The sequence below is a fragment of the Pelophylax lessonae genome (genome assembly GCF_965119305.1).
Source record: "Pelophylax lessonae genome assembly, chromosome: 7".
Classification (NCBI taxonomy): Eukaryota; Metazoa; Chordata; class Amphibia; order Anura; family Ranidae; genus Pelophylax; species Pelophylax lessonae.
The window spans coordinates 297,845,807-297,872,205 of record NC_138774.1 but is presented as its reverse complement, the minus strand read 5'-3'; positions in this window follow the sequence as shown (position 1 = coordinate 297,872,205).

Here is a 26,399-nt window from a genome sequence, read left to right as displayed (position 1 = left end):
CCCTCCTCATCCGAATCCTCCACAACAGAGGGTGAGACATGGGACATGGACACCCCTCCCTCAACCCCATCGACCCCACCACCATCCAGCACCCCAGCACCCTCTTGGCCGCGTTTGCGGTGTCGAGAGACAGGGACTGGAGGTGGAGTAGGCCGAGGGGGAAGATCCACTATACCCGCCCCCCCAGCAGCTTCCGCTAGTCTGGAGGATCTACGCACAGTAGATGTAGGAACAACAGGAGGGACAGACTCAGGGACCACATCACCAGGGGAAACAGAATCTGACACAACAGACACAGGAGGGACAGACTCAGGGACCACATCACTAGGGGAAACAGAATCTGACACAACAGACACAGGAGGGGCAACAACAATTTCCTCTCTAACTTCAGCTGCTTCATCTTCTTTATCAAGCCTCTGCAGCTCAGTCTCCAATCCTGGCAAGTTATGCAGTGCCTCTGGGCACTGGCTATATGGATGACCCAGCTGCTGGCACAAATTGCACCGAATCTGGGTGCATTCTCTGGCCAAATGGCCTAAATCCTGGCACAGTGAGCACTTCTTGTGGGTGCAGGACGATGCAAAGTGGCCTTTATCACCACATTTATTACATACCTTAGGCTGACCCTGGTAGAAAATGGTCAGCCTATCCCTACCCAGAAAGGCTGAGCAGGGAAGGTGCTGAACTACATTGCCCAGCACCCCCAATTTTAGTGACACTGTCCAGGCCCCTGTCCATATCCCATGCTCATCAAGGACCTTCCGCAGTGGAGTGAGGACCTCGCCATATCGGCATAGCCATACTAATAAATCAGCCTCTGGTATGGATTCGTTACGTACCAAAATGGTCACCGACTTTATCAAAGGCTGCCTTGAGATCACCTTTGGCACCAAACCACTCCACTGCTGAAGGCCCTTGCACCTCCTATATCTCTCCCAGAAGAGATCCAAACTTTCAGGTTTTACAAAAGACAAATCAAATTCATTAACACAAATTAAAGCAAAAATATCACAGGCTTTAAACCCCATTTCCAAAATCAACTCAGCCACCCTCCCCCTTACTATTGGGGTTCCTTCCCCCTCCCACCTCAACTGTACCACATTCCTCCTCCTATACCCACTAACCTGCCCCCCAAAAAACCTCCCTGAATTGTGATTAACAGAATCCCCACCACCCACCCTGGTGCGACTCCCCAAAGCTGAAGCATAGCTTCCAACATTCCTCCCAGCCGAAAATCCATCAGTTTTTTTTAAATTATCTGACACACACTTAGCAGATAACGATTGCACAGATTCGGGATTGATCTGTGCAATCAAATCTTTCCTCTGCTGAGCAGGGGGAGAAATGTCATTTTTATTTTTCCCAGCATTACTAACCCCTTCACCACCACCCACCACATTCATTGCTTTAACATTAATGTCATTTTTTATACTTGCTGGGATATTTATTATTCCTGTTGTCTTCACAGCAGAATCCATAGCTGCTGCTGCACTGGTAAGAGTTTCAGCGGTCATCCTCTCTTCCACTGGGACAGAGTTTTCAGTTGTAGAAAAAGAAACCTGTTTTAACACAGCAACAGGTAAAGCATTGCAGGATATTTCCATTGCTACTTCCATTCCACTCGCAGCACCATGTTGATCCCCTCCCCCACCAGCAATCAGCTGGTCAATCAGCCCTGGAACACTTGGAAACTTATCTGAAGCAAACTCTTTGGAGTTTGCAGCCATTTTGCTTGTAGAGGGACTACTGGTCTCAGCAGGAGCAGAAAAATCTATGCCTGGGGTGTTAGATGCAGGTCCATCCCCCTTTCTTTCACAATCTGGTGATTCTGTCAGGGATTTACGCTGCATGTCTGCACCGGATTTCTCCTCAGCAATAACTGCAATATGCAGTTCCTTCTCACCTGGGACACCATCCACTACAACAGGTGGGGCAGACATGCTGGAAGGCAGCATGGTGTACTGGGATTTCTCCACCAGTATTGGCTTTGCTGGCTTGTATCTCCTCTGCCCGTCCTCAGGGATTTTGGATGGATCATCAGAAAAGACAAACTTGTCTGCTTTCAGGGGTGACTCCATCTCCTGGATGAATGTCAGGGATCCATGTCCACTCTCAACCCCCTGGCTGGTTGCCGCTGGTGATTCCCAGTTCTGGCATGGGGGGAGAGGTGCAGAGGCAGATGGAGCCGGGTCATCCATTAACGGAGGCTGCTGATCCACAGAGCTTGCTGGTGTCTGGCTGGTAAATCGCCTCTCATTATCAAACTTTTCTTTAAATGCTCCACTTCTGTCTTTCAGCCTTTCCAATAATAAAGATTGTTCCTTTACCTTTTCCTCCAATTCCTGTAACTCAGGCTTCATGGCTGTGCGATTTTTACTCCAGGCTTGGAAATACTTGGCTTTGAAGGATTTATGTTCAGCCTTCAAAACTTTAAGTTTTTCTTCCGCTCTCCCAATCGCCCTAAAACGATTGATAATCTTCTGGCTGAAGACATCCGAATTCTCACCGGGGCCTGGACCCACAGACAGGTCCTCCACCTCCTCCTCACTAGGCCCCATGTCATCAGGGGGATCCCTCCCAGGGCCTCCCCCAGGATCAGGCATTGTTCCTGGGCCAAGCTAGCAAGCAAGGCCCAGGCTTGAAAAGGGCTGGTTCTCACCGAGAGCTCTTTGGGTGTGTCCTCCTCCTTCTTCCCACTGACCACCAATGTAAGGAACATTCTTCCCACTGACCACCAATGTAAGGAACATTCTTCCCACTGACCTCTAATGTAAGGGACATTCTTCCCACTGACTTCCAATGTAAGGGATATATTTCCCACTGACCACCAATGTAAGGGACATTCTTCCCACTGATCACCAATGTAAGGGACATTCTTCCCACTGACTTCCAATGTAAGGGATATTCTTCCCACTGATCACCAATGTAAGGGACATTCTTCCCACTGATCACCAATGTAAGGGACATTCTTCCCACTGACCACCAATGTAAGGGACATTCTTCCCACTAACCACCAATATAAGGGACATTCTTCCCACTGAGGACCAATATAAGGGACATTCTTCCCACTGACCACCAATGTAAGGAGCATTCTTCCCACTGACCACCAATGTAAGGGACATTCTTCCCACTGACCACCAATGTAAGGACATTCTTCCCACTGACCACCAATGTAAGGAACATTCTTCCCACTGACAACCAATGTAAGGGAAATTCTTCCCACTGACCACCAATGTAAGGAACATTCTTCCCACTGACCACCAATGTAAGAAACAATCTTCCCACTGACCACCAATGTAAGGAAAATTCTTTCCACTGACCACCAATGTAAGGAGCATTCTTCCCACTGACCACCAATGTAAGGGACATTCTTTCCACTGACCACCAATGTAAGGGACATTCTGCCCACTGACCACCAATTTAAGGGACATTCTTCCCACTGACCACCCCAATTCATTTTTTTTTAAATTTAAATGGGGGAGGGAATAGTTGGGGGTGTAAGTTTTCCCAGAGATGAGCTTTAAATCCACCATGGTACTGGTATTCGGAGTGGAAAATTCCGGACGGTTACAATATCACAAACTCCCCCCTTGAGGCATTTTGTTATCAAATTCACAGTGATTGAAAAATTGCTGCATTTTCCTTCCAGCACTGACCACAAATTCAACTAACAACACTTACATGAAAAAACACTTTACAGATTGAACAGGAGGGAAAACAAGACTGAAAAGGCGACGAGTTTTCTCTACCATAAACACTTGTAGACCCAACTCAGCCGTTTCACGGTTCACCTGACTCTTCAAGTAATAAATGGGGCACAAAATTTGTTAAAGAATTTTTTTTGCACTGGCCTTGAATGGTCATGAAGTTCTTGTTGTGGGAAGTTAGCACAAGCACAGATTTAACCTTTATGGCGTTGGGGGGCGGAGCTGTCAAAGCTGAAGAGCGGCATAAGGCGTGATGCCTCAGAAGAGGCGAAGCTTTGTAGAATTTTTTCTATTTTCCGGGTCCGGTGGGTGTCGGGGTCCGGCGGGTGTCGGGGTCCGGCGGGTGTCGTGATTGACGATGGATTTACATTGCGGGACACTATTTTTTTTTCTTTTTAATAAAGGACTTGTCAAAAACTGTGTTCAGTGTTTTTTCCTTTTTTCCACTTTTTTGGTAAATGGGTAGGGGTACAATGTACCGGATACCCATTCACATGGGGGGGCAGGATCTGGGGGCTCCCTTATTAAAGGGAGCCCCCCTTATTCAGTTACTGAACATTACAAACCAAGGAGACTTTGGAAATTCTTTGGCATGAAGAAGCTGCCAACCTAGAATCCACATACCCTTTCCAAATACCATTGCAACTCGATTAAATAGGCAATTTCAATGGGATAATCCTAGGGATCCATTCTCCAGTTCATGGGAGACCCCAGTTAAAGACCACACAGATTCAGCTCCTGACATGGATGTTGTATGGAGTATTTTAACCAATTAAGTGAGCGATGTTCATCAGCAGCTCCTTCACATCCTTTCAAATCAAGGGGACCTTGGAACTTCTTCAGCATGTAGAAGATTCCAGCCTAGCATCCAGATACCCTTCTCAAAAACAATTGCAAAATTACTGGATGAACAATGTCATTAGGATAGTCCTAGGGATCCATCCTACACTTCATGGGAGACCCAAGTTCAAAACAACGTAGACTCAGCCCTTGACACAGACAATGTATGTGGACTTTCGACCAATTAAGTCGACGATGTTCATCAGCAGTTCCTTCATATCCTTTCAAACCAAGGGGACCTTGGAATTTCTATAGCATGTAGAAGCTTCCAGCCTAGCATCCAGATACTCTTCTCAAAAACAATTGCAACATTACTGGAAAAGCAATGTCATTAGGATAGTCCTAGGGATCCATTCTCCACATGGACGTCGTATGCCGTCTTTTAACTAATTAAGTGAGCAATGTTCATCAGCAGTTCCTTCACATCCTTTCAAACCAAGGGGACCTTGGAATTTCTTCAGCATGTAGAAACTTCCAGCCTAGCATCCAGATACCCTTCTCAAAAACAATTGCAACAGTACTGGATGAACAATGTCATTAGGATAGTCCTAGGGATCCATTCTCCAATTCATGGGAGACGTATGCATTATTCTAACCAAAGCAATGTCATTAGGATAGTACTAGAAATCCATTCTCCACATGGACGCCGTAAGCAGTCTTTTAACCAATTAAGTGAGAAATGTTCATCAGCAGCTCCTTCACATCCTTTCAAACCAAGGGGACCTTGGAACTTCTTCAGCATGTACTGGATGAACAATGTCATTAGGATAGTCCTAGGGATCCATCCTCCACTTCATGGGAGACCCAAGTTCAAAATAACACAGACTCAGCTCCTGACACAGACAATGCATGCAGTCTTTCGACCAATTAAGTTGGCGATGTTCATCAGCAGTTCCTTCACATCCTTTCAAACCAAGGGCACCTTGGAATTTCTTCAGCATGTAGAATCTTCCAGCCTAGCATCCAGATACCCTTCTCAAAAACAATTGCAACATTACTGGATAAGCAATGTCATTAGGATAGTCCTAGATTTTCATTCTCCACTTTATGGGAGACCCAAGTTCAAAACAACGCAGACTCAGCCCCTGACACAGACAATGTATGTGGTCTTTTGACCAATTAAGAAGGCGATGTTCATCAACGGCTCCCTTAGATCCTTTCACTTACATTACAAACCAAGGAGATTTTGGGAATTCTTTGACCTAGAATCCAGATACCCTCTTCAAATGCCATTGCAACACAAGTTGATAGGCAATTCCAATAAGATCATTCTAGGGTTCTAGTACTACTTATCCATTCCTTTAAATTTATAATAAAAAGCATAAGACTGTAGTACATGTACTGTACTATTACGTTTCATAGCCTCAAGTAACTCATCGATTTTCAAGTCCAGGTAGAGCACCCTCTGACACACCAATCTTTGAAGAACGGCAGGTATGACACCATATTATAAAGAAGTTCCAACAAGTAATTTAAGAATGAAACAAGCCGGCATAAAAAGGGAGTGTAATTGTGACATCTCTAGCAGTGAACACAAAGTAACTGGGTAGAGCTGTGACATCCAAGGGAGTCTGGGAGTCGATAGGGGAGCTGGAATTTTAAAGAAAAAAAACCCGATATGAGCCGGACAGATGAAAGTAAGACACTTATTGCAGGTTCTGCAGCACTCCGCAGGGAGTATTGAAAGGAAGTTATAGACTGGAGGCTTCGTCAGAGTTTTGCCATCTGAAACATAAAGAGAAGTCAGGGACAGCGGGGGGTTCGTGTTTTCAGCTGACTAAATTAACAGTGCACAGCGTGACGCTCACATCCTGTCCTTCGCAGACTGCGTCACAAGCGGATTACACCGCACAGGTCTGAAATGGCGTTTTTTTTCTTTTGTGGCAACTGCCGCAGCTCAGTTCCGTGCTACCAAAAATACCTTCAAATGTTGTTATGTATTTCCCAACAGTCACAGCTATTCAGTGAGATCAAATGCTCCAAAAAGTATTTGCATAAAATAAGGACTTCTGTTCAGAACACCTGTTCAGTTCTGCCCCAGTAGGTGTTTGAAATATAAAAGGAGCTCCGGCTGCAATACTAATTTCCTCTTTGGAGCTGTCCCCTGCAGTAATCAAAATCTACCACAAGATGTCCTCACTCTTCCGGGTTAAAGGAGATACTGTGAGTGCAGGGTGGGATGGACCTCGGGAGGGACATCACCAGGATTTGGGGTAATCTGAGGTATGAAGGTGCAGGAATTGGGATGTTCTGGGAAAGGGGAGTGAAGATGCAGGAATGGAGATGATCTAAAGTGTGTGAAGGTGCAGGAATTGGGATGATCTGGGGGGTAAAGGTGCAGGAATTGAGATGATCTAAAGTGTGTGAAGGTGCAGGAATTGGGGTGATCTGAGGTGTGAAGGTGCAGGAATTGGGATGATCTAAGACAGTGAGGGCGAACCTTGGCAACCCAGATCTTTTGGAACTACATTTCCCATGATGCTCATGCACTCTGTAGTGTACATGAGCATCATGGGAAATGTAGTTCCAAAACATCTGGGGTGCCAAGGTTCACCATCACTGATCTAAGGTGTGAAGGTGCAGGAATTGGGTTGATCTGAGGTGTAAAGGTACAGGAATTGGGGGGAACTGAGGTGTAAAGGTGCAGGAATTGGGGTAATCTGAGGACGACAGCGCATTAGTGTTCACTGGCACTTCACTCGTCTACCAGGTTGCTGACTCTTGGACTACTGTATACCAAAAAAGCAAGTCCAGGGTACCCGAAACAAGCTTTGCTATCTCTTCAAAATCTTCTTATAATTTTTGTATTTTTTTTTTTAGGTGCATTCATTAATGCCTTAAATGGGGAGTTAGTGGACAGAACCCTGGGTCTCGTTTTGGATATTGCCTTAGACGATTCCCTGATTAGTTGACTCTTCAAAACCACCAAAAAAAATCATCATAAATGATGATTTTTTTTTTGGTGGTTTTTAAGAGTCAACTAAGTGATGGTTTTGAAGAGTCAAGTCAAAATTTTGCCAAAATTTTTTACTGAACATCCACTCTATTTCACTCATCCCTGTTCATAATATACAACATATTTTGGCCCTTGCCATCCTTATACCCTTCCGGGGCTGGTATGTGGTAAGACAGATCCACTTTATTGCTCCTAAAAGTTGGAAACTTTCCTCAACAAATCTAATCCCAGAAACGTGGAATTCGGAATTTGGAGTAACGTCCATACTGTTTATGTAATTAACAGATCTCATAGCTTTAAAGTCATCCGCTCTTTCATCATCGTTAATTATGAACGGCCTTCATCTTGAATGTTCTGAGGAACGCTTTTCACTATGTTGGAGGAAGGGAGGGTGGTGGTGGTGCATGAGTACAGAGTGCATGAGCATCATGGGAAATGTAGTTCCAAAACATCTGGAGAGCCAAGGTTCGCCATCACTGATCTAAGGTGTGAAGGTGCAGGAATTGGGGTAATCTGAGGTGTAAAGGTGCAGGAATTGGGGTGATCTGAGGATGACAGCACATTAGAGTTCACTGGCACTTCACTCGTCTACCAGGCTGCTAACTCTTGATCTACTGTATACCAAAAAAGCAAGTCCAGGGTACCCGAAACAAGCTTTGCTATCTCTTCAAAACCTTCTTATAATTTTTGTATTTTTTTTAGGTGCATTCATTTATGCTTTAAATGGGGAGTTAGTGGACAGAACCCTGGGTCTCGTTTTGGATATTGCCTTGGACGATTCCCTGATTAGTTGACTCTTCAAAACCACCAAAAAAAATCATCATAAATGATGACTTTTTTTTTGGTGGTTTTGAAGAGTCAACTAAGTGATGGTTTTGAAGAGTCAGGTCAAAATTTTGCCAAATTTTTTTACTGAACATCCACTCTATTTCACTCATCCCTGTTCATAATATACAACATATTTTGGCCCTTGCCATCCTTATACCCTTCCGGGGCTGGTATGTGGTAAGACAGATCCACTTTATTGCTCCGAAAAGTTGGAAACCTTCCTCAACAATTCTAATCCCATAAATGTGGAATTTCGGAGCTTGGAGTAACGTCCATACTGTTTATGTAATTAACAGATCTCATAGCTTTAAAGTCATCCGCTCTTTCAAGTAAAAATTTTGCCAAAATTTTTTACTGAACATCTACTCTATTTTACTCATCCCTGTTCATAATATACAACATATTTTGGCCCTTGCCATCCTTATACCCTTCTGGGGCTGGTATGTGGTAAGACAGATCCACTTTATTGCTCCAAAAAGTTGGAAACCTTCCTCAACAAATCTAATCCCAGAAACGTGGAATTCGGAGCTTGGAATAACGTCCATACTGTTTATGTAATTAACAGATCTCATAGCTTTAAAGTCATCCGCTCTTTCATCATCGTTAATTATGAACGGCCTTCATCTTGAATGTTCTGAGGAACGCTTTTCACTATGTTGGAGGAAGGGAGGGTGGTGCATGAGTACAGAGTGCATGAGCATCATGGGAAATGTAGTTCTAAAACATCTGGGGTGCCAAGGTTCGCCATCACTGATCTAAGGTGTGAAGGTGCAGGAATTGGGGTGATTTGAGGTGTAAAGGTGCAGGAATTGAGGTAATCTGAGGACGACAGCGCATTAGTGTTCACTGGCACTTCACTCATCTACCAGGTTGCTGACTCTTGGACTACTGTATACCAAAAAAGCAAGTCCAGGGTACCCGAAACAAGCTTTGCTATCTCTTCAAAACCTTCTTATAATTTTTGTATTTTTTTTTTTTAGGTGCATTCATTAATGCCTTAAATGGGGAGTTAGTGGACAGAACCCTGGGTCTCGTTTTGGATATTGCCTTAGACGATTCCCTGATTAGTTGACTCTTCAAAACCACCAAAAAAAATCATCATAAATGATGATTTTTTTTTTGGTAGTTTTTAAGAGTCAACTAAATGATGGTTTTGAAGAGTCAAGTCAAAATTTTGCCAAAATTTTTTACTGAACATCCACTCTATTTCACTCATCCCTGTTCATAATATACAACATATTTTGGCCCTTGCCATCCTTATACCCTTCCGGGGCTGGTATGTGGTAAGACAGATCCACTTTATTGCTCCGAAAAGTTGGAAACTTTCCTCAACAAATCTAATCCCAGAAATATGGAATTCGAAACTTGGAGTAACGTCCATACTGTAATTAACAGATCTCATAGCTTTAAAGTCATCCGCTCTTTCATCATCGTTAATTATGAACGGCCTTCATCTTGAATGTTCTGAGGAACGCTTTTCACTATGTTGGAGGAAGGGAGGGTGGTGCATGACTACAGAGTGCATGAGCATCATGGGAAATGTAGTTCCAAAACATCTGGGGAGCCAAGGTTCGCCATCACTGATCTAAGGTGTGAAGGTGCAGGAATTGGGGTAATCTGAGGTGTAAAGGTGCAGGAATTGGGGTGATGTGAGGATGACAGCACATTAGAGTTCACTGGCACTTCACTCGTCTACCAGGCTGCTAACTCTTGGTCTACTGTATACCAAAAAAGCAAGTCCAGGGTACCCGAAACAAGGTTTGCTATCTCTTCAAAACCTTCTTATAATTTTTGTATTTTTTTTAGGTGCATTCATTTATGCCTTAAATGGGGAGTTAGTGGACAGAATCCTTGGTCTCGTTTTGGATATTGCCTTACACGATTCCCTGATTAGTTGACTCTTCAAAACCACCAAAAAAAATCATCATAAATGATGATTTTTTTTTTTTTTGGGTGGTTTTTAAGAGTCAACTAAGTGATGGTTTTGAAGAGTCAAGTCAAAATTTTGCCAAAATTTTTTACTGAACATCCACTCTATTTCACTCATCCCTGTTCATAATATACAACATATTTTGGCCCTTGCCATCCTTATACCCTTCCGGGGCTGGTATGTGGTAAGACAGATCCACTTTATTGCTCCGAAAAGTTGGAAACTTTCCTCAACAAATCTAATCCCAGAAATATGGAATTCGAAACTTGGAGTAACGTCCATACTGTAATTAACAGATCTCATAGCTTTAAAGTCATCCGCTCTTTCATCATCGTTAATTATGAACGGCCTTCATCTTGAATGTTCTGAGGAACGCTTTTCACTATGTTGGAGGAAGGGAGGGTGGTGCATGACTACAGAGTGCATGAGCATCATGGGAAATGTAGTTCCAAAACATCTGGGGAGCCAAGGTTCGCCATCACTGATCTAAGGTGTGAAGGTGCAGGAATTGGGGTAATCTGAGGTGTAAAGGTGCAGGAATTGGGGTGATGTGAGGATGACAGCACATTAGAGTTCACTGGCACTTCACTCGTCTACCAGGCTGCTAACTCTTGGTCTACTGTATACCAAAAAAGCAAGTCCAGGGTACCCGAAACAAGCTTTGCTATCTCTTCAAAACCTTCTTATAATTTTTGTATTTTTTTTAGGTGCATTCATTTATGCCTTAAATGGGGAGTTAGTGGACAGAACCCTTGGTCTCGTTTTGGATATTGCCTTACACGATTCCCTGATTAGTTGACTCTTCAAAACCACCAAAAAAAATCATCATAAATGATGATTTTTTTTTTTTTTTTGGGTGGTTTTTAAGAGTCAACTAAGTGATGGTTTTGAAGAGTCAAGTCAAAATTTTGCCAAAATTTTTTACTGAACATCCACTCTATTTCACTCATCCCTGTTCATAATATACAACATATTTTGGCCCTTGCCATCCTTATACCCTTCCGGGGCTGGTATGTGGTAAGACAGATCCACTTTATTGCTCCGAAAAGTTGGAAACCTTCCTCAACAAATCTAATCCCATAAATGTGGAATTTCGGAGCTTGGAGTAACCTCCATACTGTTTATGTAATTAACAGATCTCATAGCTTTAAAGTCATCCGCTCTTTCAAGTAAAAATTTTGCCAAATTTTTTTACTGAACATCTACTCTATTTCACTCATCCCTGTTCATAATATACAACATACTTTGGCCCTTGCCATCCTTATACCCTTCCTGGGCTGGTATGTGGTAAGACAGATCCCCTTTATTGCGCCGAAAAGTTGGAAACCTTCCTCAACAAATCTAATCCCATAAATGTGGAATTCGGAGCTTGGAATAACGTCCATACTGTTTATGTAATTAACAGATCTCATAGCTTTAAAGTCATCCGCTCTTTCATCATCGTTAATTATGAACGGCCTTCATCTTGAATGTTCTGAGGAACGCTTTTCACTATGTTAGAGGAAGGGAGGGTGGTGGTGGTGGTGAGGGGGGGGGGACATCATTCGCTTCTTCGGTTCTGCTCCAAATCCGAGCTCCAGCTCCATTGCCTGTAGATATTTTCCTAAGACACGGTCCTTTCCTCAGATGGGACTATCTGACCCTGGAATGGAAGGGCAGAGCCAAGGGAAACATCCGCAGACAGCTGCTTGTCTTACTCTATGAAACAAAAGACAGAACAAGAACAGAGCCAGATGTTCTCTGAGTCACATACCTCAGCCAACGTGTGCAGAACTCACTCAGCCCTTCAGTGTTACAGCTTCCCGATTGCCACCTCAGCTACTTTACTACAAAAGCATTTTTTTTCTTTCTTCCAGGCAAGAAAAGAAGAAAATAAACAGCAAAACAGCGTCGGAGAAGAGACGCTTTTCCTTGGCTCCACCGTAATACAAAGGATAGTAATTAGATGATCTCTAGCTGACAGCAATTCCTCAGCTGCACTTATCAGCGGCCCCACAATTACTTCCAACCGGGGAAAAAAATAAAACCAAAAACTGCAATAAATTGACATAAAGTGGCTCATCTATCGGAGCGGCCAGAACTATTATCAGATAGACATCGCAGAGGAAAAAAGACACAGAGTGGGAAATAGGAAATACTAGATATGCTGTATTACCAAAAGTATTGGGACGCCGGCCTTTACACACACATGAACTTTAATGGCATCCCAGTCTTAGTCCGTAGGGTTCAATATTGAGTTGGCCCACCCTTTGCAGCTATAACAGCTTCAACTCTTCTGGGAAGACTGTACACAAGGTTTAGGAGTGTCTATGGGAATGTTTGACCATTCCTCCAGAAGCGCATTTGTGAGGTCAGGCACTGATGTGGATGAGAAAGCCTGGCTCGCAGTCTCCACTCTAATTCATCCCAAAGATGTTCTATAGGGTTGAGGTAAGGCCAGTCAAGTTCCTCTACCCAAAACTCGCTCATCTATGTCTTTATTGACCTTGCTTTGTGCACTGGTCCAAATCATTTGGTGGAGGGGGGATTATGGTGCGGGGTTGTTTTTTAGTCGTTGGGCTTGTCATTCAAAATTTGAGAGCGCTGAAAGCTGAAAATTGGGGGTATAAGTGCCCTGCAGGTAAGGGATTAATAATATTATTATTTCTTTTGCTAGGCATATTGAAGCATGGTGTGAGAACTGTAGCTTTTAGAACAGACAAGATGCCTGCCTGTTGGTTGCTAGCCACTGCTCTGGAGAATTAATGCACTTTCCCTCCTGCCCACCCCTAGTCCCTGCTTTGAGTGTTGAACCCGTTCTTTTCCTTTCACTCCTCTTCTGTATTCTTCCTCTGCCTTGTCTTCTCCCCAATGGCATAGCAATAGCAGTTCACACAGCTACTCTGGGGCCCGGGGTGGAAGGGGGCCCCATGATCTGTAATTATACCCCTGCCACTGTAGCTATCAGAGCAGACAAGAAGCCTGCCTGCTGGTTGCCAGCCACTGCTCTGGAGAATTAATGCACTGCTGTGCCCAGGGTGACTGTCCCTCCTGCCCACCCCTAGTCCCGGCCTTGAGTGTTGGACCTGTTCTTTCCTTTCACTCCTCTTCTGTATTATTCCTCTGCCTTGTCTTCTCCCTAATGGCATAGCAATAGCCATAGCAGTTCACACAGTTGCTGTGGGGCCCGAGGTGGAAAGGGGGCCCCATGATCTGTAATTACACCCCTGCAGCTGTAGCTATCAGAGCAAAGAAGAAGCCTGCCTGCTGGTTGCCAGCCACTGCTCTGGAGCCATCATGCGCTGCTATGCCCAGGGCAACTGTCCCTTCTGCCCACCTCAAGTCCCGGCCTTGAGTGTTGGACCTATTCTTTCTTTTTACTCCTCTTCTGTATTCTTCCTTTGCCTTGTCTTCTCCCTAATGGCATAGCAATAGCCATAGCAGTTCACACGGCTACTCTGGGGCCCGGGGTGGAAAGGGGGCCCCATGATCTGTAATTACACCTCTGCACCTGTAGCTATTAGAGCACACAAGAAGCCTGTCTGCTGGTTGCCAGCCACTGCTCTGGAGCATTCATGCGCCGCTGTCCCCCTGCTGCCCACCCCTAGTCCCGGCCTTGAGTGTTGGACCCCATGATCTGTAATTACACCCCTGCACCTGCAGCAGATCTTTCACCTTTCCAGATTCCTTTCCTTTCCTTTATTTCTTCATCTTGTTTCCTGCGCTCCCCCCCCTCCCCCTTTCCTGCACAGCGCCCCCGCTCCGTCTCCATTTCCTCCGCCGGCGCGCTCACCGTCTAATTTTAATGTATATACCGAAGGAATCTATTCTCACTTTATTTGTGTAATGAACGATTTCCAATTTGCAGCGGAGCAGCTGATTACAGGGCAATTAACACAATTACAAATACTCAGCTCTGCAGCTACAGTTCCATGGCGGTGTAATTTTCGAGTCACGCGACTCTTCGGGGTTTAGGTGCTAATTACAACTCTGTTTATTTTGGATCTAAAGAAGTGAGAAAAGGAACCGAATTGAACTCCAGAATATAGAAGAAAAAAAAACAAAGTCTATCCAGTCTGCCCGCTCTGTACTGCTAGGGTCACCCCACGCAAGCCAGCGGCTCCAGCGCCAGGATCTCATAGGCTTTCTATGGAGACCACAAGTGGCCTTCTCAACACGTTAAGCAGGCATGATCTACTGCTGTCCATATCTGGAAGCCCACCCAAAAAATTCCAAGCACTTCCTGTTAGAGGGTGACAACGCTCTGTCCCTGTCTACCAACTGTGCACCTACAGTCAGGTCCATAAATATTGGGACATGGACACAATTCTAATCTTTTTGGCTCTATACACAACCACAAACAAGATGTGCTTTAACTGCAGACTTTCGGCTTTAATTTGAGGGTATTTACATCCAAATCAGGTGAAAGGTGTAGGAATTACAACAGTTTGTATATGTGCCTCCCACTTTTTAAGGGACCAAAAGTAATGGGACAATTGGCTGCTCAGCTGTTCCATGGCCAGGTGTGTGTTATTCCCTCATTTTCCCATTTACAAGGAGCAGATAAAAGGTCCAGAGTTCAATTTAAGTGTACTATTTTGCATTTGGAATCTGTTGCTGTCAACTCTCAATATGAGATCCAAAGAGCTGTCACTATCAGTGAAGCAAACCATCATTAGGCTGAAAAAACAAAACAAACCCATCAGAGAGATAGCAAAAACATTAGGTGTGGCCGAATCAACTGTTTGGAACATTCTTAAAAAGAAAGAAAGCTCCAGTGAGCTCACCAACACCAAAAGACCCGGAAGACCACGGAAAACAACTGTGGTGGATGACCGAAGAATTCTTTCCCTGGTGAAGAAAACCCCCTTCACAACAGTTGGCCAGATCAAGAACACTCTCCAGGAGGTAGGTGTATGTGTGTCACCTTCACAACAGTTGGCCAGATCAAGAACACTCTCCAGGAGGTAGGTGTATGTGTGTCACCTTCACAACAGTTGGCCAGATCAAGAACACTCTCCAGGAGGTAGGTGTATGTGTGTCACCTTCACAACAGTTGGCCAGATCAAGAACACTCTCCAGGAGGTAGGTGTATGTGTGTCACCTTCACAACAGTTGGCCAGATCAAGAACACTCTCCAGGAGGTAGGTGTATGTGTGTCAACAATCAAGAGAAGACTTCACCAGAGTGAATACAGAGGGTTCACCACAAGATGTAAACCATTGGTGAGCCTCAAAAACAGCAAGGCCAGATTAGATTGGCCTTCTCAACACACTATGCAGGCACGGACCACTGTTGTCACCATCAGGAAACCTGCTTTGAAAAATGCCAGGCACTTCCTGTTATTGGGTGTCAACACTTTCTCCCTGTCTACCAGTTGTGCATCTAAGTTGTCACCCTTTCACACGGGCTTCCTATGGAGACTAAAGAGGTCTTCTCAGCACACATTATACAGCTGTGGTCCACTGTTGTCACCTTTGGGAAACCCACCATGAAAAACTGCAACCACTTCCTGTTATAGGATGTCAACTCAAAGATAAATAATGGAGGGTGTTTGTAGACATCTCCGAACAATAAGTGTGTTCATAGGGTACAAAACCATATGGTCTTTGGCTTTTGTTGGCCTGTAACCCTCAGCATGCAGGCATGGTCCACAGTTGTCACCACCAAAAAGCACTTCCTGTTATAGGGTGACAACACTCTATCCCTGCCTATCAGTTGTGCTCCTACATTGTCACCCGGCCACATGGGCTTCCTATGGAGACTACAAGAGGTCTTCTCAGCACACATTACATAGCGATGGTCCACTGTTGTCATCTTTGGGGAACCCACGGTGAAAAATTGCAATCCCCTCCTGTTATAGGGTATCAACTCAAAGATAAATAATGAAGGGAATGGACGAATGGAAGCAAATTTGTAGACATCTCCAAACATTCAGTGTGTTCATAGGGTACAAAACCATATGGTCTTTGGTTTTTGTTGGCCTGTAACCCTCAGCATGCAGGCATGGTCCACTGTTGTCCCCAAAACCCACCTTGAAAAAGCACTTCCTGTTATCAGGTGACAACTCTCCATGCCTGCCTATCAGTTGTGCTCCTACATTGTCACCCTGTCACATGGGCTTCCTATGGAGACTACAAGAAGTCTTCTCAGCATACATTACATAGCAATGGTCAACTGTTGTCATCTTTGGAAAACCTGCCCTGAAAAGTGGCAAGTACTTCCTGTTATAGGATGACAACCCTCTCATAAATAATGGAGGGTGTGTGTGGATGTCTCTTAACCTTCTATGTGTTTATAAAATAAGAGAGTATGAAACCAAATGGTCTTTGGTTTTTATTGGACCATAATCCTCAACATTTGGACATGCTCCTCGGTTGTCTCCGCCAAGAAACCCGCCTTGAAAAATGCCAAGCACTTCCTGTTATTGGGTGACAACTCTCTGTCCCTGCCTACCAATAGTGCTCCTACATTGTCACCCTGTTACATCAGTGTGTATTTTTGTTTTGTGCTGCCATAGGCAAGACTAAAATTGGGCGCCCCCCTCCCCCTCCTATATAAATTTTCCCCACTCCTTCCTTTCTAATGGATGTGACTCCCTCCAAAATTGAAGGACTACAAGTCCCAGCATGAGATATCATGAGAGGGGATGAAAAGGGGTGGGAGAGAGAGGGGGGGTGGGTGAGGGAGGGAGAGGAGAGATGAGAGAGAGGGGGGTGGGTGAGAGAGAGAGAGGGGGGGGGGTAAGAGAGAGAGGGCGGATGAGAGGGGGGGTGAGAGAGGGGATTAGAGACAGAGAGAGAGCAAGGGGGTGAGAGAGAGAGAGAGAGAGGGGGGATGAGAGAGAGAGGGGGATGAGAGAGAGAGAGAGGGCGGATAAGGGGGGGTGAGAGAGGGGATTAGAGACAGAGAGAGAGAGCGAGGGTGTGAGAGAGAGAGGGGGGGTGAGAGAGAGAGAGGGGGGTGAGAGAGAGAGGGCGATGAAAGAGAGAGAGAGGGGGATGAGACAGAGAGAGAGAGAGAGAGAGAGAGGGGGATGTGAGAGAGAGAGGGGGGATGAGACAGAGAGAGAAAGAGAGAGAGAGGGGATGTGAGGGAGAGAGAGGGGGAATAGAGAGAGAGAGGGTGAGAGAGAGCGAGAGAGGGGGGAGAGAGAGAGAGAGGGGGGTGAGAGAGAGAGAGGGGGGGGTGAGAGAGAGAGAGGGGGTGAGAGAGAGAGAGAAGGCGGTTGAGAGAGAAAGAAAGAGAGCGAAAGAGGAGGGGTGAGAGAGGGGGGATGAGAGAGAGAGAGAAAGGGGGGGCGAGAAAGAGGGGGGTGGGAGAGAAAGAGAGAGAAAGGGGGGGTGAGAGAGAAAGAGAGAGAGAGGGGAGGTAATAGAGAGAGGGGGTTAGAGAGGCAGCTCTAGCATTTAATGGCCAATAGAGTCTAAGGTGGAGGGGGAGGCTTTTTTGACGCCCCCCTGCAAAGTGCCACCCTAGGCCTGGGCCTTGTCGGCCTAGGCCAAAATACTGTACATCACTGTGTCACATGGGCTTTCTATGGAGACTTTAGGTGACCTTCTCAGCACCCATTACACAGGTGGGGTCCACTGTTTTCACCTTCAGGAAACCCACCTTAAAAAATGTCAAGCACTTCCTTTTATAGGGTGACAACGCTCTTTACCTCCCTACCAATTGTGCTCCTATGTTTTCACTGTGTCCTGGCTTCCTAGGGAGACAAGTGACCTTCTCAACCTACGCAGACACTGTCCACTGTTGTCACATCAGGAAACCCACCTGGATAAATGCCATGCCAACACTGCTGTGCATGTAGATAGGAAGTCGCTGCTAAGAGGCTGCAAGAGATCAAAAGAGATGAAAAAATAGTTTTATTAAAATAAAAATGGCCACAATGATATGATACACTCTTCAGGCATGCAGTTAGAGGTTCAGATCTACGTTAAGAAAGCCAAAGAAGTGTAGAAAGAGGTGATTGTGCTGCTGGGTGTAGGTAGGTCACGCTGTCATTATGAGTTCTGGGTAATATATTGCTCATAATAGTAAAAAAGTGGAGGTGATGCTGCTCCGGCGCTGGGGGGAAGGTCACCGGCTGCCGTGTGTTTTTAGCTCCTGCCGAGTCTGTCACTTCCAACAAGAGAAGACGGGGGAAATGGTTTGAGAAATATTTAGACCAGGAAGCATGATCCATATAATAGACTTCCACCCTCCCCCCCCCATGAGGGAGACCAACTCCGTCCCAATGCTAATGAATGCTGCCAGGGTTCCTTCCCCAAGGACGTGACCGGTTAATAGGTTTTGCCAGGAAAGTTTCTTGACTGGAGGCAAAATATGCATATCAACCCGGGACTCAGCGCGGGGAGCGAGCTTGCTTTATTATTCCAAGTCTTAGCAGCTGAAGTCGTTAGCGGCTTTCAAAGAGCGATTAGGAAATGATCTGCAGGTATCAACATTCAAGAAGGAAGTTTCTACAATAAATAATGGATAAATGCGGTGGACCTCTCCGAACCTTCCATAATGGTATAAGTGGACCTTTCCAATCCTTCCATGACGGCATGTGTGGAACTTTCTGACTCTTCCATAACGGTATGAATGGACCTTTCTGAACCTTCCATGAGTGTATTGGTGGACATCTTCAAACCTTCCATGAGGTTATAGGTGGACCTCTACGAACCATCCATAAGGGTATAGGTGGACCTCTATAAACCAGCCATGAGGGTATCTGTGGATGTCTACATACCATCCATGAGGGTAGCAGTGGACCTCTCTGAACCTAACATGAGGGTAAGGGAGGACCTCTCCAAACCTAACATGAGGATATAGGTGGACCTCTGTGAACCTAACATGAGGATATAGGTAAACCTCACCGAACCTTCCATAAGGGTATAGGTGGATCTCTCTGAACCTAACATGAGGATATAGGTGGACGTCTCCAAACCTTCCTAAAGGATATAGGTGGACGTCACCGAACCTTAAATGAGGGTATAGGTGGACCTCTACTATGAACCTTCCATAAACATAGGGGTGAACCTCTCCGAACCTTCCATGAGGGTAGGGGTGGACATCTCTGAACATAACACGAGAGTAAGGGTGGACCTCTCCAAACCTAAAATGAGGATATAGATGTACCTCTCCGAACCTAACATAAGGATTTAGGTGGACCTTTATGAACCTTGCATGAGGGTATAGGTGGATGTCTATGTACCATCCATGAGGGTAGGAGTGGACCTCTCTGAATCTAACATGAGGGTAAGAGTGGACGTCTCTCAACCTAACATGAGGATATAGGTGGACCTCTCTGAACCTAACATGAGTGTAGCACCCTCCTAGGTGGGTGCTAGTGAGACAGTATAGTTTTTGGCTCTGTCTGCTTACCAGAGGGGGTGCAGGTAAATCTATATCGTTCTCTGCCTACCAGAGAGCAGGATCTGTTAGTGAGGTCTGCTCATTGTGCTCAGTATGCGATTCATTGTGTCTAGAGAGTGTTTCACACCGGTCCAATAGGGAGGCATGTTGGACAGTAGGAGGAAACCCGCCGAGTTCTTGCATAAGCTTTGATACCGTCCTAGTGATTGGCAGTGGCAGGTCGCCTCAGTGCATTCTGGGATACTGTATAAAAGCCAGGAGCACATGTGCTGCGGGGTCTTTGGCTGTAGAGCAGAGTCCCGGAAGGAGGGGGCGGCTGCCTCCTCCTCTGTAGTGGTGGCACATGGTCGCAAGAGGTCGTCCTGAGGGCCGGGTATACCTATCCGAACCTAACATGAAAATATAGGTGGACGCCTCTGAACCTTTCTAAAGGATATAGGTGGACATCACCGAACCTTCAACGAGGGTATAGGTGGACCTCTATAAACCTAACATGAGGATATAGGTGGAAGTCTCTGGACCTTTATAAAGGATATAGGTGAACGTCACCGAACCTAACATGAAGATATAGTTGGACGCCTCTGAACCTTTCTAAAGGAAATAGGTGGACATCACCGAACCTTCAATGAGGGTATAAGTGGACCTCTCCGAACCTAACATGAAAATATAGGTGGACGCCTCTAAACCTTTCTAAAGGATATAGGTGGACATCACCGAACCTTCAACGAGGGTATAGGTGGACCTCTCCGAACCTAACATGAGGATATAGGTGGACGTCTCTGAATCTTTCTAAAGGAAATAGGTGGACGTCACTGAACCTTCAACGAGGGTATAGGTGGAGCTCTCCGAACCTAACATGAGGATATAGGTGGACGTCTCTGAACCTTTCTAAAGGATATAGGTGGACATCACCGAACCTTCAATGACGGTATAGGTGGACCTCTACAAGCCTTCCATGAGGGTATAGGTAGACCACTATGAACCTTCCATGAAGGTAGGGGTAAACCTCCCTGAACCTTCCATCAGGGTAGGGGTGGGCCTATAGGAACCTTCTAGGAGGTTATGAAACCAGATGGTGTTCAGTTTTTGTTGGACTGTACCTGTCAGCATGTTGGGGGCCATCAAAGTATGTTGGCCGTTGACAAGTGTTTCGTCAAAGTCCGGTGAAGAGGTAAGAAGCGTGGCGGTGCATGAATAATCCCACATAAATGATGATGTTTAGCTAACATGTAACTAATCAAGGAGGTCAACCGTTCCCACCAGGAGAACGACTTGTATGGAAATAGCATGGCGGTTGGTTTGATTTGTCCCGCTTGGGATTAACAAGAAGACCCCAGGCAGAATTTCCATCCCAAAATGTTTAGGGCCCTTCAGTAACATAACACCCCTCTACCTGGTCCTCTCTGTATTTAAATCCCCCCCTCCCCTTCCCCCTTCAGTCTTGCACAGTTGTACCGGCTCCTCTCCTGGATTAAAATGGCTTCCTCAGGTTTCCCCGCACACTGTGAGCTTTTCACAATGTGCATTAGAAGCTGAAACACATCGGATAAATCCCGTCCCATTTCCTGGCTGGAAAACGTCCAGCATCATCTAGCTTTTTCCTCCCCTGACTGACTTCCCTGGCCCCGCCCCTTTCATTTATTGGATTTCAGTTCTTCCAATCATGGAGGCTCAGTGTCACATGTGGGCGTTACCTATGCAAATACAGCCTGCCTAGGAACGCCCACTCCTCCAGACTGACACTCGCCCATTGTGATATTTGCATAACTCCTCCCACTGCCGGCATCAGGACTGAGAGCTCTGGAGAGGAGTACTGAGGCGGGGGGCTGGGATGTTATCAGGAAGCTATGTACCACCCCCTGCTGGCCCCTCCCATCAACCATGATCTGCTTGCATTGCATAGAGAAACACAGAGACATGGTGATGACATCACCGGGTCTAATGACAACATTTTATTAGACAGGAAGTGTGGGAAACTCTTCAACAGCAAGACAGACAAAAATCAAAATGCTTTTCCTTAATATATATATATATATATACAGTATATATATATATATTCCTATAAATCATTTAAAAGCTGCCCTTTAACTCCAGTCAGTGACTTTGCCCAGGCTCAGATGATGTCATCAGTCTGCTGCAGACAGGAGGAAGCATTTCCTCAGTCTCCTCTCCCCCAGTGATTTTTTTCAAGGCTCAGATGATGTCACCAGACTACTGCAGGTGGAGGAAGAAGACATGACATGATCTGGTGAGTGTGGAGGCCATTGGAGGGCAGTGACGTGATCTGGTGAGTGTGGAGGCCATTGGAGTACAGTGACCAGATCTGGTGAGTGTGGAGGCTATTGGAGGACAGTGACCGGATCTGGTGAGTGTGGAGGCCATTGGAGTACAGTGACCGGATCTGGTGAGTGTGGAGGCCATTGGAGTACAGTGACCGGATCTGGTGAGTGTGGAGGCCATTGGAGTACAGTGACCGGATCTGGTGAGTGTGGAGGCCATTGGAGTACAGTGACCTGATCTGGTGAGTGTGGAGGCCATTGGAGTACAGTGACCAGATCTGGTGAGTGTGGAGGCTATTGGAGGACAGTGACCGGATCTGGTGAGTGTGGAGGCCATTGGAGTACAGTGACCGGATCTGGTGAGTGTGGAGGCCATTGGAGTACAGTGACCGGATCTGGTGAGTGTGGAGGCCATTGGAGTGCAGTGACCGGATCTGGTGAGTGTGGAGGCCATTGGAGTACAGTGACCGGATCTGGTGAGTGTGGATACCATTGGAGTACAGTGACCTGATCTGGTGAGTGTGGATACAATTGGAGTGCAGTGACCTGATCTGGTGAGTGTGGATACCATTGGAGTACAGTGACCGGATCTGGTGAGTGTGGAGGCCATTGGAGTACAGTGACCGGATCTGCTGAGTGTGGAGGCCATTGGAGGGCAGTGACCGGATCTGCTGAGTGTGAAGGCTATTGGAGTACAGTGACCGGATCTGGTGAGTGTGGAGGCCATTGGAGGACAGTGACCGGATCTGGTGAGTGTGGAGGCCATTGGAGGACAGTAACCCGGATCTGGTGAGTGTGGAGGCCATTGGAGGACAGTGACCTCATTGTCATGGTGAAGAAACCAGTGGTGAGATGATTGGAGCTTTGTGACATGGTGCATTATCCTGCTGGGAGGAGCCATCAGAAGATGCGGACACTGTAGCCATAAAGGGATGGACATGGGTCAGCAACAATAGTCAGGTAGGCCGTGGGGTTTATACCACTAAAGGGGCCCAAAGTGTGCCAAGACCCCCCACACCATTAAACCACCACCGCCAGCCTGAACCTTTAACCCCCCCCCCCCCACACCATTACACCACCACCAGCCTGAACTGTGCATTTAACCAAGTTGAGAGCCCGCCCTCACCCCTCCCATCCTATACCGGCTGGGGGCTGCCCTACCTGACCCGAGGAGCCCAGGCAGAGGAGCAGTGATGTCCCGGGCAGTGAGGTCCACTTTCTGCACCAGTGGCATAGGTTCAAAATCACCGCATGCCAAAATGAGCCCTAAAAATGGGAGTGTCTCCCCACCCAATGGCCGAAATGCATTTTTTTCAAAATTGTGACATTTCATCAACATTTTGGAGAAATAAAAACTCCAAATTTTTTACTTGTTCGTTTTTATATATTTCATTGTATTTGGGATTAGTTACGCTTGAATTTTGTTTTCAATGTCTCCTTGAGAAGTGCGTCCGGCGTCTCTTTATCCGGGTGTTAAACAGCGATCGATTTTCAGGCAGCGTGATAGTGACCTCCTTTTTTTTCTTTTTTTTTCTGGGCTCTCCCCAGCGACACGGCCAGACGGCCAAGTCTGCGCCCGGCCAGCGCTGCTTGACATGCTGCTCCACAGCGGTGAGTCACGGCGGAGTGTGGAGAAGCAGGACGGCCGCTAATGACTTCCTCCAGTCTGTGCCAGCATAACCTTGGTCCCCAGCTTCTCCTGCTGGATGGGAGGGGGGAAAAGGGGACCTGTCACAGATCCTCAGCCTCAAACCCACATCTTTTATTGATTAAACATCAAATATGGACGGAGAGCGATGTGGTCGCAGTGGTGGGAAGAGCCCCCCTTGTCTTTATGTTGTACTTTTCTTTTTGCCCTTTACGTATCAACTTATCATAAAGAAAAGTCATGAGCTGGGTGACTTTGGCAAAATTGATTTTGCCGCAAAACTAGTTCACTGCGAACAAAATGACAGATTTTACGGTCTGTGATCACCAAAGCAGAAGCTTTCAATTTAGTTTCATGCTTTAAAAAAAAAAAGTCTGATCTTTTATTATTATTATTATGACTTTAATATTAATTATATTATTATATGTATTACTTTTATATATTATATAATTTTAATGTATTATTATTATATATTATTATTTTTATTGATTATATTATTACGTTTATTAACATTATAATAATATATTATTTTAATTTATTATTATTGATAATAATATTGATTATAATATTACATTTGTTAACAGTATACTATTTTATGATATATAATTTTAATTTATTATTATAATATTAATATATTATTATTATTATTTAAGGTATTTATATAGCGCTGTGAATTTACGCAGCGCTTTACATATACATTTTACATTCACATCAGTCCCTGCCCTCAAGGAGCTTACAATCTAAGGTCCCTAACTCACATACATACACAGTAGGGACAATTTTTTTTTATATACAGGATCCAATTAACCTACCAGCATGTCTTTGGAGTGTGGGAGGAAACCGGAGTACCTGGAGGAAACCCACACAGGCACAGGGAGAACATGCAAACTCCAGGCAGGTAGCGTCGTGGTTGGGATTCGAACCAGCGACCCTCTTGCTGCTAGCTGAAAGTGCTAACCACTTATTATTATTATTATTTATTTTTTGATTGATTATATCATTACATTTATTAACATTATAATAATATATTATTTTAATTTATTATTATTATAATAATATATTATATTATTATTAGAATTATTATTATTAATATTATTATTATTTTAATAATATTATTGATAATAATATTGATTATAATATTACATTTGTTAACAGTGTACTATCATATGATATATTATTTTGATTTATTATTAAAATAATATATTATTATAATTGTTATTATTATTATTATTATTATTGTAATACTATTATTGATAATAATATTGATTATAATATTGATTATGTTATTACATTTATTAAAAGTATACTATTATATAATATATTATTTTAATTTATTATTATAATAATGTATTAAAATAGTATTATTATTATTATTATTGTTATTATTACTATTATTATTTTAATAATATTATTGATTAGAATATTGATTATATTATTACATTTATTAACATTACAGTATACTATTATACAAAGTGTACTCCTGAACTCTGCACCCTGTACGTAGCACACCTCTAAACCCTACACTATTACTGTAGTGTACTCCTGAAATCTGTACTCTGTATGTAGCACACCACTAAGCCCTACACTATAAACGTAGTGTACTCCTGAACTCTGTACTCTGTACATTAAGCACTCCTCTACTCTGCACTCTGTACGTAACACACATCTAAACCCTACACTATGAAAGTAGTGTACTCCTGAACTCTGCACTCTGTACATTAAGCGCTCCTGTACTCTGCACTCTGTACGTAGCACACCCCTAAACCCTACACTATGAACATAGTGTACTCCGTAAATTAAGCGCTCCTGTACTCTGAACTCTGTAAGTAGCACACCCCTAAATACTACACTATGAACAAAGTGTACTCCTGAACTCTGCACTCTTTATGTAGCACACATCTAAACCCTACACTATGAAAAAAGTGTACTCCTGAACTCTGTACATTAAGCACTCCTGTACTCTGCACTATGTACGTAGCGCACCCCTAAGCCCTACACTATTACCATAGTGTACTCCTGAACTCTGTACATTAAACACTCCTGAACTCTGCACTATGTACGTAGCACACCCCTAAACCGTACACTATTACCGTAGTGTCAGGACCCGGATTTGAACCTGGGACCTCCATGGTGTCTGGCAATGACTCTACTCGCTGAGCTACCTGGAATGCTGGACAGCTCCCTGGACAAATCCTTGAATGATCCTGCTGTGAATCTTTATTGCCTTGAACCTTGAACCCTTTGCTCCTCCCATGAACTTCCTGTTATAAGCCATGTCTTTGCACTTCCTGGTCACCAGAATATTGTGCCTTCAACAGCTGATATCTCACTTGTCTCTCCTGCTGCCGTCCGTATCTTTACTACCATCCATTATCGACACTTGGCTTGTTCCTCGACTTCTCTTCTGCTTGATCCCAACCTGCAACTACTGGTTACCGACCTTTGGCTACTCCCTGACTACGCTTCAGCTTAATCCCTATCTGCTACTGGACTCTGACTTGCTCACCTCCTGGTGGGGCGATCTTGAGGACTGCGACCTGGTGCTAACACGCAGCAAAATCCATCTCCACCTTCAGGAGCGCTGGTGAAGACCGGTTAGTACTTAGACTCCGCACCTCAGGTGAGCCTGCGTCATCTGCCTGGGTGACCTGTCAGTGTTCCTATCCTGCTGGTTCCTGTGTGACCTGCGACTGCTATAGCTACTGGTCTTCGAGCCTGACCCCGGATTGTGACAGAATATTCTCGCCAAAAACATGGAGGCCGCTATAGCAAGCATCGTGACTCCTCTTAGGCAACAAATCGCTGAGCTGCAAGAATTTGGTGTTACCTGCCAAGAAAAAGTTACTAAACTAGAAAGTCTATTGGAAAG